The sequence below is a fragment of the Netta rufina genome (genome assembly GCF_964035555.1).
Source record: "Netta rufina genome assembly, chromosome: 2".
In the NCBI taxonomy this organism is placed as follows: domain Eukaryota; kingdom Metazoa; phylum Chordata; class Aves; order Anseriformes; family Anatidae; genus Netta; species Netta rufina.
The window spans coordinates 38248991-38266635 of record NC_140124.1 but is presented as its reverse complement, the minus strand read 5'-3'; the positions used below and the strand labels follow the sequence as shown (position 1 = coordinate 38266635).

Here is a 17645-nt window from a genome sequence, read left to right as displayed (position 1 = left end):
ACCTAAACAAAAATGAAGTCTCAATTTATGCATTGCTAAATATTGAATTGATGCCTTCCTGAAGCCTTAGTCGTATTGTTCTTTTTTTGTCATTCCTTTTTCGAATTACTGGGAGGGAGCAACTTATTTTTCTATGCAGTATGGAGTCCGCCGGTGTTCTGGTGGGAACTTCATATATATTGTTACGTTTTAGATTTTAAATTGTATTTTGCTGTGGCACAGTGGAGACAGAAATTCAGTGTACAAATAAATGATGCTAATTGTGATAGAGAGAAGAAAAAGGAAGTTAAGGAAGTTGAGATATTTTTATAGGAATTTTATTTCTCTTGCTCAGAATATTGGAGTTTTTGTCTCTGAAAGACATCATTTAATCTATAGAGAACTACTTGCTTGCTCTCTCTCTCTCTCTCTGTCTTTCCAGTGGATATATTAGCAGTCTGTTTTCCCATCACTTTTTTTCCCCTATGGTTAGATTGTTTTCAGTGATGTGGCTTCAATATAGGAAGTTTTGAAGTGGAAATAATCAAAATTATCTTCACTGGTTGCAAACCATTCTAGTAATACGTCTGCAAAGTTATCTTGTGCATACCTACTATAAAGGCATGTGAGCTTTTGCACTGCTGGCTTGTGGAGGCTGCGGATAATTTGGGACTATTCTCCATTTTAGTCCAACAGTGCTAGTTTTTACTTGATAGTGATGGAAAGCCAGTAAATTGTATAAAGATGGAACATTTCATTTATAATTGGGATTAGTGTTTCACATAGCAACTTGTGTATATACGTAGATGATGAAGTGGCAAAGCAGGAAAACAGTTTTTGAAAGAAATACTTCATTGTATTCATTCTCCATAGTACTGGAGAAATTTCAGCAATTACTGTTTTTAAAAGATTTTTTTAAAAACAGTACTGAATTTTTACATCATAATTTTAATGGACAAAAATCTTGCCTAATGTCAGTCCTCAAAAACAGCTCCTGAGATTACCAAAACCCCAGATTACAGAACTCTGATTTGAGGCTGTTTGTTTGCTGTTTTTGCTGGTTTTCACTTTTTTTTTTTTTTTTTTTAATATAAAAGAATATATTTAAAACCATGAGATATTTTTTTTTCTGTTGTTTAAAACATGCTAAGTACTTTTGTCATCTGTTTATCTTCACTGGTGCTGCAGTGGTCGGGTTGCTTGGGAATTTAAATAGCTTCTGCTTTTCTTTTTGTAGTCAGTTTCTTTAAAGACTATATCACATTAAGATTAAAATGTGTTTATTTAATCTTAACTTTTGGAAGAAGAAGTGGTTGGTCAAGATCCCATCGGTTGGTCTAAATCTTTCAGCTTTCCTCCATGAGCAAGAGGAAAGACATGTTGGTCTGATAGTGCCTTTTCAAGTGACTCAATTGATATGAATGTTTCCCATATTTGCAGAAATAATAACTAATTGTATATTGCTCCTGTGCAAAGGAGACTGATTTAAAGTGTCTGTGTTTTGTTAAATATATTCAAGTTTGTGAATTGCCCACAATACTGTGCTGCCGTAACAGAGGTGAGAAGTAAGAGCAAAGCAGAAGGTAGAGGGCAATTTTTCCTTAGAGCGTTTGTCAGAATGCCAGCATTAGACCCTTGTGAGAGAGGAGCAGTGGTCTCTCCTCTTATGTACTTCCATGGGCATAGGTAATGCCATATGAAGCGCTTCATCGCAAATGCGACTAATGCAGTGACACCGTACCATAACTTATTAACACTGTTATGGATATAATTTATTAACCACAGAAAAATGACTCAAAGTGGAAACAAGATTAGTTATCGTTTTATGTCACTGTCATTAGCAGTATTCTGTTTTGTGTAGGTATGGAGGATTTGTTAGAGAATATGTAAGCTGCTGTGCTCAATGCGCGGCATCTCCAAAGCCTAATTTAAGCATGGAAGACTCAGAGTCATCATCTTCACTTAGAATTTACTTTTTTTTTTTTTTCTTATTTATCTTGCATTTTGTATACTAGGAAATTGCTCTTATTTGTGTAGAACACTGATATTCTGTGAACTGCAAAAATACCAAGCGCGCTATTTCTCTTGTGCAAGCATATTTAATGGCTTGAAAATATATCAGCAAAGAAACTTTGAGATACAGTTTGCATTAGAGTCTAGAAAACTCAACAGCATCTTCTACTTTAGGGAGTTTTCTTTTTTTTTTTCTTTTTCTTTTTCTTTTTTTCCTCCTTTTTTTGGCCATTTTCTTTCTCGTTTAAACTAAAACTTTAGGGAGTAAGGATATGAACTCTACACGCGTTCCTCAGTAAAATACGACTACAACTCTTACTCCTGTTAGGAGAGTTGAATACATGGGCTCTTTTGAAGTTACTGCAGCTGTCTCTCTCTGAGACTGCTGTGGCTACCTTCCGACAACCAGGTTTACCACTTATTAGAGGAACCCATGTCACAGGGACATGAATTGGAGTCCTTGGGACAGATTGGAGCAAAAACACAGCTCTCAATTGCCGTAGAGTTGAGAGTATAGGTATCAAGATTTATTCTCAATTTCTTTATTAATAAGGTAAGGTAAAATGGTGCTACAAATTTTGCATGGAAAAGCCAAACCTTTTCTGATTTGTGCTCTGAAGTGTATTTTCATGCTTTTCCTTGGGTTTGCAGATTTTATTGCTAGAGACTAGCAGCATATGCAGGTGCTGGGTGAAAGACTTCTTGTGTTTGATACGCACGGCTCACTTCATTTCTGCTTCCTCTCCAGATCTCTTTTGATGGGGAAGGCAACTTAGAATTTAATCTAGGGCTCAATTCTGGGCCATCTTGTGCATTCCATTAAATTGGTACATCTAGCAAGTGGCTTAGATCTCATTTCTCTCCTGGTTTGGTTCTTCAGTCTCCAAAGGGTTGTAAAGAAATTGTTCTACCATCAATTCTTATTTCTAAACCCTTACGCTGAAGCTCTGCTCTACCTCAGTCTACTGGGAGCTGCTCCAAAGTGATCAGTCAAGCAGGCCTGTTGCATTTATTTATTTAATGTTAATCATACCATCTCTCTGCTCAGCATTAGTTCTAACATTTCATACTTCATTTTCACAGTTTTGCTGTGTTTTGAGTTTTAGTGCTCAAGTTTCTTATTACTTCTACAGTGAAAATAACTGAAATACCTATGATCATATCTATGCTGTTATTAATAAGGAGGTTTTTTTTGTTTCATTTTCTCTTTTGAATTAGAAAGGCTGGAAGTTCATTTGATTCTGGAACAATCGCACTGTTGGTGTGCTTTTGAACTTTTAGATGTACCCCTTGAGTTCCTGTTATCTTTTCCATGAGAGGGAGATAATAGGTCACCTACCAGACTAAGAGATTGTAGAGATTAATTAGTTTCTGGGCACAGCTTTGAAAATATGGCAATGATCAAATGACATTGACTTTCTAACTAGTATTATCTCCCTTGAATTTCTTCTACAAAAAGATTTTCTGAATCATTGCTGTTTGTATTCACAAACAGGTTTGGGTTTTTCACTTTAGTGTTTTTATTTGTTCGTGTATTGAACTGCTGTAACAGCACTTGTGAAAGCAAGGAATACTTTCCTGTTCCCCACAGTATCCTGAAACATGAAGGTGGTCTTTTTATTTATTTATTTATGGTCTTTTTCTTTCTTTATTTATTTTCCTTCCTTTTTGCTCATCCTTTGAAACTGAGGTTGTCCTAGCCTAACTCTCAGGACAACCAATAGCCAGTGCATTATAGATGAGAAATTCCAAGCCTGATGTATAGTAGAATGTGGGAAAGGAATTTGCAGGTGTCTCTGTGCTGTTTCACACATCCCTGGATTAGAGATAATGAAGAAACAAGCGGTAGAAGTAAAAACATGAGCAAGGTCAAGATGAAGAAAACTGGCTACAGTGTTAAAGGTGAGCTTTGGGGCAGTGGCCAATTGCAGGCTGGCTCGAGGTGCGTGTCTGAGGGTCTCTAACAAATTGTATGACAGATTTGGGCACGTGGACGGTGTGTGGGGCTATGGGGAAATGTAGTAGTGAAAAAGGGCAAAGAAGGCCTTCTGTTCAAGAGCCATCAGGAGTCTGTGTTGTATGTCCCTTTAGTAGAATCTCATGGTTGCATCTTTTCAATGTATTTTGTAGAAGACGTGAAGTATTTCCATGGAATATATCCAAAGTCTGTGGTACTTATGGACACAGCAGTTAATATGCATTCTATTACTATTTACATTTATTTTGAAGGTCTTTGTTTGCTGTCCCTGTCCCTCTCCCTCCCCTTCCCAGAATATCTTTTACATAATTCTGCAGTTGATGACTGGGGACAGATACACACTTGCAGTCCGTAAAATGTGTGCACCCACCAAACAAGTGCTGGTATGATACTGAAGTCTGAATGGCTCTGCACTTGTGATAAATATAGATGTCTTGACTGCATTTTGATCAAACTCCTGGTGCTGTAGTGAATGATTTTCTGCATATGACATGGGCACAATATATATCACATACTTTGTTCTTTGTTCAAATTTCCTACCCTTAATTTGCATGCTGTTTTATGCAGTTTTTATATGATCTGGCAGAGATGCCAGGAAGAAAGCTTGCTTGGAACATAAGTGTTTCTCAGTTTACCTGATCTGAGTGTACCTGGCCATCATAGCAAACAAGCAGCATAATAGCAATATAGAAATCCTCTCACATTTCCTGGCTGCTGTTCTGACAACCTGCATTCCCACCCCCATCACGACCAAAAAAAAAAAAGTTGCAATTGCTAAAATTAAAATTTCCAGACCTATAAATAACCAAGGAATGAGCTATTAAGAGTTGCCAAAATCCATGCTTTTATGAGCATTTCTGAATTCTTTCTTCGCAAAACCGAAAGGTTGTTTTCTGCCCTCCCCTTTTAATTTTACTTGCCTAGACCTGAGACCAAGTTGTTGGGTTTCTTTTGCTGCTTGTGCTTCCCTTCTCTTTCCTCTCTTCCTCCCCTCTCCCCCTCCCACTCTCCCTTTCTCCCCCTAATTAATAAACTCAGTAAGGAATGCAGCTCCGTTTTCTACTTTAGATGTTACTGTACTTTAGGTTTTGAAGATGTCATTAATTATTTCAGGGAAGTAAGTCCTTGAGGGCCCTGGGCCCTGTCTTGGCAGGCAGGTCCCTTCCAACCCACCCCTAGTTGCTCAAGAGTATTCCCTCTGATGTCTCTTCAAGCTGACAAGGTATCAGGATTCTTAAAACATTTACAATTGCCTATTAAAATTTGTGCCCGTGATTTTTAGTCACCCAAGTAAGACGGGCATTTGGAGTGAAGTACTGAGGCTATTGCTGAAGGGATGGGAAAGATGAAATAATAACATTGGGACAGAGGGGCTCCGATCCCAGAGCTGGCCTTGCATGGGGCTGCTGGAGCTTCTGTTTCAGCTCCTCTGCAAGACCCAGTTGCAAGACTCGGTGTGGTGCTGGAAGCCCCTGAGCACTCAAGGTGAACCTTAGAGGTACACTGTATTTAAGGTGATCTCAGGATACTCAACTCTTGTGTGTAACCTTAAAATTATTTTATCTTCTATCTGATACCCTTCATGTGCTGCTGGTTGACCTCACTAGTGTTGTATTTCTTTTGAGGACAGTGAGTTCAAAATTCAAATCGCTTAATCTTTTGATCATTGATTTATGTTCTTTAGATGCATATAAACACTCTCAATGTTACAGTTATATCAATCTCAAACTGGTTTCTCTGGGCAGTAGCTACTATAGGAGAAAAGATGTAGATTTTTTTTTTTTTCCTGCCTCTTCATTAGGTAAAATTATGAGGATGTCCCTTTCCACACCAATTATGGGGCCTGGACTTACTGTGTAGGGAAGGAGGCAGGAAGGAAAGGGAGCATACCTTGTTTCTCAAATAAGTGCAGTTTATGGCTTCAGAAGACTCTGTAACGTGTCAACAAATCCATAAGTATCTGTCTGTGCTGTCATGAGGTTGCATGCTTCTGAAAAAGAGAAGTCCAATAGTGGGATGGTGCTAGTGTTGATTTCTTCTTTTTTGTTGTTTTGTTTTTTTGTTTTTTTTGTTGTTTTTTTTTTTCTTTATTTATTTTCCCCCCTCCATCCCCTTAATTCAGCTGTATGGAGGAATAAGTAGTTGTTTTCTGCGAAGTTTTTATGTGAACAAAGTACAAAATTCATGTTTTTTTAGGGGAATAACATTTTTGTGACTGTCCTCCCCACTTCGTGTGTTAACCACTTGGTATTGTGTCTCAGCAATTTTGAGAACTGTGTCATGTGAGGGATTATCTGCATCATATGACCTTTCAGTTTTAGGGAAGTGACAGAATAAAAAAGGAACAAAACGCATTTTCTTCTGATGCATTTTTCTTCTAAAATGTGTATATGTTGTAGAACTGAACCCTACTCAGCTTCTGTTTTCACTGCCTCAGTGGTCCTGAGAATGGTATATAGAATAACTTGCATTTTAAATACTTGTTATAATGTTCTTCTTTTTTATTTTTCCATATATATAAAAACATGTTTGTTGTTGTTTTTTTCCCTTTTTACAGCTAGCTGGTAAAGAGTCAGCCAAGTAATGCAGTGCTACAAAATTTTGTATTCATTCATTCATACTTCTTCATGCAGTTATGGCTGAGTGTGAACCCTGTTTTTTTCTGTAACTTTATTAGAGGGTTAACAAGCCACTCCTCCACTGTTCTTTAAAGCAAGATTGCAAATAAGTCTTTTTCTTCTTCTTATTGGCAAATTGTTGGCTGCAGAGTACTGCACAAGTATAAACAACATGAGAGATCCTTTAACATAACATGAGAGAGCCTTTAGTCGCTTTGCTCCCTAGCTTTGGAGCTCATTGCCAATTGAAGTAAGGAAAGCTCTGGCTGTTGGGACTTTTAAATCTAGACTTAAAAGTTATTTGTTCTGTTTAGCATTTTTAAAATGATTCTATTAGGAATTGTATGTGCTTCAGTTTTAATTTTAACTCATAATGATTGTAAAGCACCCTGGGATGCTTGTATGAAGGGCGCTACAGAAATCCAAGATTGTATTGTACTGTGTTGTAATGTATTGTATTATTACATGGTGCTGGAGTTGGACCACGGACAATTCATATAGAAAGCATTTGAATACTTAGCTAAAGATAAGGAGAGTATGCATCGGGGGGAGGGGGGGGTACTGTCTCTTCTTGCTTCTTTTCCCCCTTTTCTCTGTCAGTTATTTTATTAAACTAAATTAACATGGCAGCTATTCCCTAAGAAATGCCAGTATAATTTACTGCTGCAAAGGGGCTCAAAATGTAAACCAGATGATAAACTAAAAATAAAAAAGTCCACATTAAGATTTAATTGCACTTCCCTTTCTATATTACGTTCTTATGTAAAATACATTACAAAACAGTACTTTCTTTATCACTTCCTTCACTTTTAACTGAATTTCATTAACAATAAAGAAATATATTGTCTCTGTTTCAGTAATGTCACTTGACAGTTAATCCCTTAACTTGATGTACATGTCTTTAAGATTTTTTTTATTATTTATTTTTTTTAAAAAGAACATGATAGCGCTGACTGGAGCCAAGTATTGCACAACCATGTGATTTGCAAGTTTCCCAGCTCGCAGCTTTGCCAGTGCAGGTCAATTCACACCTGCCACACTTATGCCATTCTGGTCCTCATGTTGCTTTTCCTCAGTGATTGTCAGAGGTAGGGAGAGTCGTGCATGCGGCTTGTTCCTTCCTCCCCCCCTCTCCGCTCCAAATGTGTGGTAAACCTTGTGCATTGGAAGTGTCTGCTCAGGAATTAAATGGAGTTTAATTTCTGTCCATTAGGAAACTGCTATCCACATCGCCAATTAAGCCTTCTATTTAAAGGGCAAGTAGATACGTACGTCTATGTCTTAATCACTGCTGCGATGGGTTTGCGGAGACCTTCCCTGACTGGTTCAGTTATTACTAGCAGTGGTGGGAGGCATGGATATCAGTGTGGTTATAAAACCTACCCGAAAGCTGAGCAAATTCTGTAGGTGCTGTAGCAGTGCTGTCAGCAGATTTAAAGCCGAGGTACATCTGCATCAGGGTAAATGGTGATGTAGGCATAAAGATTTGTCTGGAGAAAATTACTTGAATTTGTAATAATCTTTTACCAGACAAGAATGAAAGGCCCCACTCACTGAGAGGTGGTGCCAAGAGATGAGCACCTCTTACCTTGTCAGACCAGACTCATGCAGTTCTCGGCTCTAATCACAACATAGAAGAGCTATGTTTCTCAAAAAGACCCTGAGCAAAACCTCAAAGCTTGCTCCCTTCCCTCCTCCCCCCTTTTCTTCTTTTTTTTTTTTTTTTTTTTTTTAATTAATAATTGCGTTCTTTATTTATTTCCGAGAGACACAGTAGGAAAACCTAAGGCAAGGGTGAGTTTTGTCTCCCTTACCTTGGACATGTCTTTAAGAACAACACAAACAGTATCAGATTCCTCTGGTGCCTTGCAGCAGCTATCAGAGGACAGGTTTTTCAGGACATCAACAGCCTCAGACCTGCCTCATTACAAGACATGGAATAAACGAGTCAAAAAGAAAAAGTTCTGTTCCCCAGGGGTGGGAGCACATGAAAGACTTGACTCTCTTCATATATGCACGTCTCTTACATCTCTCTCTTTTTTTTTTTTTTTTTTGAAGAACTAAGATTTCCTACACTGAGAGTTGCAGTTGTTTCATAAGCTTGTGAAGAACAATTACCTAAATTACCTGTGTGCTGGGTGAGGGGGAAACTGTCCTAAAGCATAACCTATTCCTGGCTTTGCCACCTTTTCAAAGGATTTGTTAAGTTTTAGCAAAATGTCATAGAGAAGGATGGATTTTGTGATGATAAAAAAACAGAGATATATGTGAAGGACATCAGTGTCTATATCCTTTTTAGAGATGAAGAAGAGAGTTCATCTCTTTGAAATTTACCTAGCATCTGTATTTAAGTCAGTATATCTAAATTCTCCCAGAATTGTGGGATTTTGTATGTATTACAATACAATCTCCCTAAAATATGCTTGCCCACTAGTATATCCCCAAGCCTTTAAAGCTGTGTGCATTGTTCTACACATTTTGTAAGGAATAGCTTTGTGTGCAAAACCTTATCTAGCTACATTTTAATCTGAGTGGTAACTAAGATAATTTTTGAAGGGGTAGAACCTCAAAGTGCACATGCCTATTCCACATAGAAACTAGCTAGAACATTTGTCTTCCAAGATCGTTGAGTTTTGCGTCTTTTTACGAACTCTTCAGAACATCTAGACTTTTCACAAACTCTTAACAATGAAAGGCAGCAATGCAGAAGAAACTAGTATCTTGTCTAACACAGCTGCTTAAAATGTCACTTGCATATAATTTTATTTAGCAGAAGTAAAGAATCCTTAGCAAATTTCATTCTATAACTCCTTTTTCTCCTGATAATTCTTTACATATTTTCCATGGACAAAGAAGCTTGTTCATGTGTTTTTTTTTTTGCAGGGTAAATATCCTCATAGAATTGGGGTCTATACGATTAAGAATAATCAGAAGTACAGGTGGCTCATAAAGAGGTATGAGGCCTGAAACAATAAATCTGACACTTAACCATTTAAACAAAGGATAGGCAGGGAATGTTACATTTGTCACTAGGGGTATTTAAGCAAGTAATCAGAGACATAAGAGATGCACTGACTAGGAGCTGAAATCAATGAAGTTCAAACTAAAAGCTAGTCATTTTTTTTTTTTTTTATGAAGTACTTAGCTAGTGAAACAGATTACCATGGGATAAGTTGAAAGATCCAGTACAAGAAGTCTTCAGATCAATATTGGATGTTTGCTCTAGCTCAGCCACAGGTAACTTGGCTGAACTCAGAAATTGCTAGATGAACTTCTAGGGTCTGTTTTTATGTAGAGTCCAAATAGATGCTAAAAATCGTCCCTTTTGGCTTTAAAAATCTACAAAATCTTGTGTAGGAAAAGGAAAAGGGATCAAAGAAAGGGCTTATCCTAAACACCAAAAGAAATTCAGCAAGACAACTGTTAGTGCTACTGAGTCTGATGACTTCTTGTCTGGACATTGTGCCTTAGGGCTCAACTTCATGCCAGACATCTGATGCTTTGCCTAGCAGAACAGTGGAATCCGAGAAGAGACTTGCTGAAAATTATGTCCTATTTCCCAGCAAGGAAATCTTCTTTAACATGGTGGGTAATGCTAAACAATTTTGAGCAGCCTTTTACAAAAAACATTGTAGGAAACAACCATTGCAGCTGGTTGAAGGTAGAGAAATTACCCACATCTGTATCAAGAGGATGTGTATGTTTCATTTTTATGGATTTTTTTTGTGTGCCCATTTGATGCATTAATAGATCTAAAATGTTATCTGTCATAAAAAGCATTTGCATTAGGATAGCATTTTGAAACATTTGTATTAGGATTGTCATTTCCAGCTAGGAAACAAGTCAGAAGCTTTCTGACCTTGCTGGAACAGAATTGTTGGAAGTAAAAGCAATCCACTTAAGAGGGAGACTGAAGATCTCACTCCAGTTTTCTACTAGATCAGTCTGTGTGATCTCCAAAACCCCACCTACCCCAACCTTCATTCTTGTACAAGAAATGCTGGTTGGCCTTGACCACAGTGCACTCTGCCACTGCCTAGTATAAGAGCAGCAGCCTGGAGAGGGAGATGGTTGGGGCAGAGGACCCTGTCTTCACGTTACAGGAATGGGGAGGAGGGATGGAGCTTCCCTGGAGAAGCTGAGCTCTGGTCCCAAGGTTGGAGCACAGCTTCTGGGTTTAGTTCATCTGTCAGAAACTCTGCCAGTGTATTCCAAGATGGCTTCATGATAGGCACCAAAGTGGGAGCAACAGGGAAAGTCCCTTGAAAATGTGCATTTCTGATTTAAGCAAAAACAGTAGTATAAAGAAACCTAGTTACTTCATAACAGCTTTTTTCAGTCAGATTTCTGACTAAACTGAATAAGTGCTTGCCTTACCTGTGCAGCTCTCTGGTTTCAGAGCTTTTCCAGCAAAGGCATTACAGAATCAAAATCTTAAGTTGTAATAAAACACCCCCAAAACTAAAGGACCATTTTCATTCAGTGAAGTAAACTGCAAATTAACTTACTAAATTTTGATTATTTAGCATTTTATATTTTATCCAGATTGAGTTTGGGAAAGGCTTAGCCAGAAATATTTTTGCTACTAAGTACCTATGATTTACAAACAGAGAGCAATAAAGATCAGGATGATTATAAAGATTCATGTAGTGCATCTGACAGTGAAGACAAAAATGTCCTATGTCTCCTATCTTTTAAAGGTTGGTGTTGTGATGACTTTTTTTTTTTTTTTTTTTTCAAGTCTAGGCCACTATGCCGTACAGATTGTAAAGCATTTATAAAGTACTTCAGATCTGAATTAACATTTCTCACCTATTTTTCTTGCTCTTTAAACTTTTAACCTTTGTAGTATCCTGGAAATCAGCTTTTTGTTTGAGCTTTATTTATATCCGTCAGTGGGATATACTCAGAAAGTACTGGGAGGATGCTGTTTGATCGTGCAGCAACTGGAAATTTACATTACCAAACTGTGAAGTGCAAGGATCAGTTTCTTCAGATGATTAATCCTCATTTCTGATTTTCAGGTCTTCTTGTGTAGGGTTATATATGACTTATTGAGGTTCCTTTTGTTTTATAATCTTCCCTTGTTATGTTCAATGTAGCTCAATGATTGCATTAATACGTACATTTAGAATTCTTAGAGATGACATAAGGTAGAAAAGGAAGAGAAGATAATTTAGGCTATGCAAGGACAGGAGAAAGGACAAAATAAGTGCTTGTGTATTGGAAGAAATACTTCTGTCATCATTTGAAATCAGCCTTTAGGCAGTTTTAACTTATATGACCAGCATTTGCCGTGCAGATCCTTAGTTCTTCTGACCCTGGCAGAAGTATAGAGGTCAGATAGCCAACCAAGTGCAGTGCCAAAGGCACAAACAAAAGTTTTTTTTCTTCTCTGTCCATCTGTGTTTTTTTTTTTTTTTCCTTATTCTACATGTTTATAGGGCATGCATCAACAAAATCCATTGTGTTGCTTGTTATAGTTCAAGGTAAAAATAAAATAAAAAAATTATTTCTTCATATGCAATTTCATGATTCCTTGTCAAAAAAAAAAAAAAAAAAAAAAAAAAAAAGCTAGTGGCTGGGTATATCAGAGCTATAGGTCTGGTTTTACTTGAAGTGGCAAGTGATAGTTCTCAGCTATACCGGAGCACTAGGAGCAATGTTTTGCCCTGGTTGGGTTTTTGCTGTATATGGGCTAACATAGGCTCAGACAAGCTAAAATCTTTGATTTGGGGTAATCTTGTCTTATCCATTTGGGGGTTTGAATGTTCATTCCTATCTGGAAAATGTTAACATAGAGTCTTCTGAGAAAGAAACACTCCTAAGGGTTCAGCTTGCATTAATACTGATGTTTTCCATTTCTATGCAAACAAAAGCCAGTGATAGCGGCTAGGATGGGGGAAACAAAGTTCCTCTGTCCTTTAAGAAAAGATCTCTCCTCCCACCCATATCTTGAAGTTTTGTCCAGCTCTGCAACTTTATCACTATTCAAATTAGATCTAGGAACAAAGGCTCATAGCATTTCTCTTTTTTTTTTTTTTTTTTTTTTTTTTTTTTTTTTTAAAAGGAGTATTAGGGTTGCAGAATCGGGATGTGCTGCCCTGCTGGTGTAAAGTGGAGGATTTATGGAAGAGAAAATAGAATAGAGCCTTAAAAGTTTGGCTTTAAAAAATGGAGCCACTAGTTTGACAGATTGTTCAGTAAATGTTCATTTTATTGAGAATTATAAAAAAGGTGCTTAACGCCTCTCTGCCATTAATATAATACATTAAAAGGTTACTGTCAAGATTAGTGTTTCAGCTCTGAAAATTGACTGTAAGGTTTATGGGCAGCACTGTTCATATTCTGCTTGGAAGACAAGGTACCTTCTACTTATCACTTGACAAAACCATTATGATGTTACAAGGCTTTATGCTGAAAAACTTGATAAATAGTAAAACATAAATAAAATCTCATTTGAAAAGCAGGAGAACAGCTCCTGCCTGTCTTATAGCCAGATTTAGCAGATGCGGGTTTGAATGCAAAACAGTTGTGAAAATAGCCAGTGTCAAACTCGTGCAAAATTAAACTTGTGGGGTGTTCTGTTTTCAGTGGCTGTTATTGTTGAAGTGCTCCATTTCAAAAGCATGCATTCCTTCCTACAGGAAAAAAAAAAAAAAAATCAGATTCCTTAGTTGAAATTAATTAGCATTCAGAAACCAGATAGCATGTTTTTGGGTATTCATGAGATCTCTGTTTGAAAAAATGTTTTTAACTTGTAGAAATGTGTTGCAACACACAGATGGGAAGAAAAAGAAAAAAAAATCTCTTTAGCAAGCACTGTGTGTAAAAGGAATATTACATTTTGCACGCTCCTGATTACCCTGTGTAAACAGTTTTTGACATCTGTCTTTATAGTTTTCGAGGAGAGGAAGACTTTGTTAAAAGAACCATTTTTATACAGCAGTCACCATTTCAGTCTTGCTTTACCTGTATTATGAAAGCAGATGGTCTGCATGTCTTTTGAATATTTATAACTATCAAAAACAATCTCTTGCTATTCACCCTTAGGCTTATGAGATGTCAGGACTGTTCTGGTTGAAAAAAAATCATCTTGGGTGTTTACAGAAAGAGGATTACATTAAGCTGAAATGACTATACATTTTCCAGTTTAATATTTGTCCATCAGCTGTTTAATCGTATTTAGATAATTGTGTAAATAAGTTGTTGCAGCCCTTGCCCCTTCCACTGAGCAGGCTTGAAGCTTTAAACACCGATGAATGAGTTGCAGAAACGCTTGGATTTTTTTTTCCCTCCTCATAGTTAAACATCCTGGAAGGCCTAAATAAGTTTGGGTTACAATGCTGCTTTTGAGGGGAATGCTTCATTTGCACAGGAATCCCCAATATCTAATTCAGCCGTGGTGTTTTAGGAAGCTGCTGTGCCTGTTCCTCTCTGCTAAGTCAGTTACCACATATTTGTTTTGTGTAAATACTGCAGCCCAACTACCCCTTCATGAGGCATGAAAACAACCTCATTCTGCCCATATAAAAATAATTTTAAGGTTATTTAGGGGGAAGTTTTGGGACTGTGGGGGTTAAAAGCTTTTTTGACTGGAAGCTGAGCAATCACTGATAACAGATTTTGCTGTGGTTGGTTGATTTGGCAGAAAAGCATGAACAGTTTTGGTTTAGATGATTGAATTAACCTGATTAACATTGTTTTTGTTGTTTTGCAAAAAGGACAACAGTATACTTTTAGCAATGATTGAACAATGCTTCACCTGGTCGGAGAGCAGTACTAGAGGAAATGACTCACAAATGCTTCCCTGGTAGCACCTGTGCTGGTGGCTGAAGCAACTGGCCAGCATGAAAGGCATGGGCCCTTGCCTTGGCTTGCAGGACACACCTTGCATTAGTTTCTGACACAACATGAAAAGTGTCTGATGCTGCTGTTTTATCAGTTTTTACTTGATGGGCGTATGAAAGCGATTCTGGCTGAGATTTAAGGTCTTTCCCCAGAGAGTTCCCCAACTTATTTGAGAAATTACGGTGCCTAGTTTTCAATTCTCTGATATTTAATATCCCCGAGAGAATGGGATTTGGTTCAAGCTACATGGAATGAACCTCAGCTGAACTTCACAGTGAATTCTACCCCTACCTCCACACAGTTGTTGGATGCCTAATTATAATTAACTTATTTGGCTAAAAAAAGAGCACTTGGGCTGCAGCAGATGGTATCATTCCAGAATAGTGGGATTTCTGTGAAGGTGGCACCATTTCAGACTAGATCTTCTGATTCTCGGAGCAGGACTGTAAACGCCGTGTCTGGGGGGAGCGATGGAGGGAGGCGAGAGAGGGAAATTTGTGATCTTGAAGTCTTGCAACTTGCTTTCAAGGGTAAACTTCTAGGAGATGTGTTAAGACTGTGGATCTGTGACCAGTTTTTGCATTCTATCAATTTTCTTGGCGACGTGTGAAAAAGAAATGAAATTATGAGTGATGAATGTGATGCATTTGAATACGCCTGATATTTGTGTGATGCATTTATATTCGTCATCCTTGTACATGGAAAGTATCTTCCTCTGTGGCTCACAGATAAGCAATACCTATGTACAGTAGTACCAGAGTATGCTTCAAATACAATCATTCCCACTTTGATTACTGATAAGCCTAAAGCCAGACATTGGGAGCTCCTCACATGTAGTGACCAGGGAAATAAGAAAAACTTGTTAAACAATGTACCTCTAGTCTAGAGTGTAAATCTCTGAAGACCATTAACTTAGAGGGTTTTATATTCAGTTTTAGTCCCTAAACATAGTGGGCATCTGTATAGATAGACTATCACTAAAACGTATAAGAATTACACAGCAACAAGAATTCTATAGGAATTTCTATAGCAAAGTGCATCTCTCTGCACTGATGTGACTGAAGATTTGATGACAAGATAATATATAAGGAATAGAAACAATGAAATGCAATGTTGTCAAGTTATTTTCTGAGTTAACAAGGTAGTAATATTTTATCTGGCTTGTAAAATTTTGCCTTCAGTGAATTAGTAAATAAATCATTGATTCTTCCTGATGAGGATTTTTAGTGTATGTAATATCGCTCGAAAGTTTGCATGAGTGTTCTCAAAGAAAAAGCAGGATAATTTTCATTTTAAAATGTGTAGGTAATGTCTATGATATTTTTTATCTACTTTGAAGATTTAGAATAAAATCCCACTATTCAGCCATCAGAGTATCAGATTCACATTGTGTCAAAGAAGCTGAAATTCCTAGCACTGTTATTTAAACCGACTAGTCCCCTATTTGGTTGTAAAACAAATTAACTGCATTATATTTGTTTCTGAAGAAGCAGGGGATATCACAAACTGCCATGTCATTGGCATATCTTCGTAAAATGACATGGAGGGGTGGAATAGGAAATCTTAGACAATCATATTCATCGGTAATAGGTAATTTATTAAAATTATTATCCATCTACATGTTTTCGTGCTTAATAAAGTTACTTGAGCAGGAGAAGACATCTGAGATAGACAAAATAAAATAAAGGAAAAACATCATGAAGTCTAAACGCCATCCACAAAATACATGCAGATATGGGAAAGTGGCCTATTAAAGTTGCAGTTCCCCATTTTGTACATACAGATCTGCAAGTTTTGCATATACTATACATTCATATAATTTGTCAGTTCAGGTCTACAGAAGCTTTTTTTAATCACACAATTTATATCATGTGCCCATGTTTTAAGTGGTTTAATCTGTAAAAGAGCTTAAACAATAATTTTATAAGTTGTAGACGTTAATGATACTGCTATTATGTTAGAAATTGAAATTGGGTTCAGCTGAGCTTGGTTCAGGTCATTCAGGCTAAAGTTGCAGTAGTCTATTAAGATTTCAATCTCCTTTTATATCACTTGCAAAATGGTTATAGTTAATTTCAGAAGTGCCAGATTAATATCAAGGAATGGTGAGAATTTTGGTGATTCAGAAAAATACTAAAATAGCTACCTGATGGGTAAAGGGTATCTACATTTGGCGTAAGTAGTACCGCCTCACTCCAGCAGTTTTGAGACTCTACAAATAGCGTGTTACTGTGTAATGTTAGAAAACAAATGGTTATAATGAACTTCACTAAGATCAATAATCAAGGTCCTTTGAATCAAAAGCTGAACTAGCCTTATAAGAGAAGACTTAGAGTAATATTTATTGTATTTTTACTCCAAACTGTTTCTTCTAGTGGTTATTGCAATTTTTTTAACAAAGAGTTCATGCTGTACATTGATTTTATGACAGCACAAATATAGCTAAATGTTACATGCTGAATAGCAAAGAAACAAAATAATCAAAGCTTTGTCTTTTTGAATGTCATTGTTTTCTCAATATGTTGGATGATTCCTCTAGATAAGCTAAAAGAATCTACTTTCCTCATAGAAATCTAAAGGGTGGCAAAGTTCAGTCTATTGGAATAACATTTGCTAATTTTGTTATTAGTGTATCATAAACCAAATATAATTTTCATGTTGGAACAACACCTCATTTTGAAAGGCTTGGTTTTAATTGATTTTTTTAAAAAGAATGTACTAGAACTGAAAGTTTTAGGCATTGTAAATTCTACTGTTTTAAAATTGGTTAAAACTGAGCAGAAGGTAAATTTCTCACTGTAGCTATTTGATATCTCGAGAACCTTTGAGGAAAAAAAAAATCTCTATCATCCTTTAGTCTATTTTATAGCTAATATTCACTTACAGAATTAGACATGACAATGAGAGTTTCATACGCCTCTTTCTGTGAATCACTTAAAATGCCCTCTTTAGGAAAAGCAAGTCTGGGTTTGATTTAGGTAGTTACGTGTGTATTTTATCCTTCCAGAAATCATTTTGTTTTACCCTACCAATAACACATTCAGATAAACTTTGGTCCTGTGATTTTCCAGCTTCTGCGCTGTATGTAAGTGGTGCAAAGGGAATGGACATGGATTCCTTGGGCATCATTACATACCTAGACTCAGTGTAGCAATTGTATTCCTGTAAACTTGTGTTGGTATGTGAAGGGTCAATCAAATTTAAAA

The 17645-nt window shown here is 36.9% G+C and overlaps 1 protein-coding gene across 3 annotated transcripts in view; it reads left to right on the top strand.

The window, feature by feature from the left end:
• The window catches only part of SATB1 (SATB homeobox 1), a 73994-nt gene that overhangs the window by 9602 nt on the left and 46747 nt on the right, over window positions 1-17645 (top strand). The gene's annotated exons all lie outside the window — the stretch shown is intronic.